We start from the raw sequence: 1,461 nt of genomic DNA, 5'->3' as shown, positions 1-1,461 counted from the left end.
GTTGGTTATCTGTTGTTTCAGGTAGTGTATGACCAGGAGCTCCAATCCTGATTTAGTAGACCCTCTACCAGAACCAGAGCGATCCCTCAGGCATTGAGGAAGCGATTAAACATAGAGGAGCTAGAGATTCAGGTTGAGAAAGCCGTACACGAGAGTGAATCGGGAAACATTACAATAAAAATGGCAAACACCAATGACAACAGTGATAATAACTGGACGATGTATGATTTTGTGAAACCATCGCTGGAGGGGACGCGAACATGCATTACGAGACCGGCTATTGCTGCTAACAATTTTGGAATAAAGCCTAATGTGATTCAGACGGTGCAACAAATGGTTTAGTTTGGAGGCTTGCTAGATGAGGATCCTAACGCACATATAACAAGTTTCTTGGAGATTTTTGATACTTTCAAGATTAATGGGACAACAGACGACACAATTTGTCTCCGCTTGTTCCCATTTTCTTTGAAGGATAGAGCAAAATGGTCACTACAGTCCCTGCCTCCTAACACTATCAATACCTAGGATTCTTTGGCAGAAAAATTCCTCCCTCTAAAACTGCTAAACTTAGAAATGATATATCTTCTTTTATGCAGTTTGAAGATGAGTCGATGTATGAAACTTGGGAGAGGTACAAGGACCTATTGCGATGCTATCCACACCATGGACTACCAATCTAGTTACAAGTACAAACTTTTTATAATGGTTTAAATTTGGGTACTAAGCAGATGGTAGATGCAGCTGCAGGTGGTTGTTTAAGCAGCAAGACACCAGAGCAAGCCCAAAGCTTGATTGAGGAGATGGCCACAAACAATTACTAGTGGCACACTACTAGGAGCATGGTGGGACGTCAGGGGAGTGTACACCATTTGGATGCCACTGCAGCCTAAGCGGCTCAATTGGAGTTATTATTTAAGAAGATTGATTACCTCTAGCTACTTGCCCAATCAACTCAAGCAGGCTGTGATTTTTATGGTAGCCTGCATTACAGTAGCAATTGTATGTCGAGAGGTATGTTTGCTTCTTCTTCTTCATTTAACCATGAACAGGTGGACTACATAGGGAGTCAGCCTAGGCAGCAAAATGACCCATACAGCAACACCTATAATCTAGGATGGAGAAACCATCTGAACCTCGGATGGAGGAATAATAACAACCAGGGGCCACTAGGGTTTCAGCGACTACATTAGCAGCCGCAACAATCTATTCTCCCACCTCAGTCTCCTCAGACTCAAGAGTAAAAGCCTAACTTAGAGGAGCTGATGATGAAGTGTGTCCGCTTCAGAGACCAGATTCCAGCAGACGGACGCAACTCTTAGAAATCAACAGACCTTCATTCAGAACTTGGAGAATCAGATAGGCCAGATTTCTAAGATGATGACTAAGAGGCAGCCAGGGACTCTGCCTAGAAATACAGAGTCCAACCCAAGAGATCATGTGAAAGCAATCACTTTGCGGTCA

General features: G+C 43.3%; 1 non-coding gene across 1 annotated transcript; it reads right to left on the bottom strand.

Annotated features, from left to right (window-relative positions):
* Positions 1-563: 563 nt before the first annotated feature.
* On the bottom strand, positions 564-670 carry LOC112535328. The gene has a single exon (XR_003079482.1). It is a non-coding gene; the product is annotated as a small nucleolar RNA R71 (small nucleolar RNA).
* Between the last annotated feature and the right edge of the window lie 791 nt (positions 671-1,461).

This window comes from Ricinus communis, chromosome 9, assembly GCF_019578655.1.
Source record: "Ricinus communis isolate WT05 ecotype wild-type chromosome 9, ASM1957865v1, whole genome shotgun sequence".
NCBI classification, from domain to species: domain Eukaryota; kingdom Viridiplantae; phylum Streptophyta; class Magnoliopsida; order Malpighiales; family Euphorbiaceae; genus Ricinus; species Ricinus communis.
Note: the sequence above shows the minus strand (reverse complement) of the source record. Positions and strands in the feature narration are given on the sequence as shown.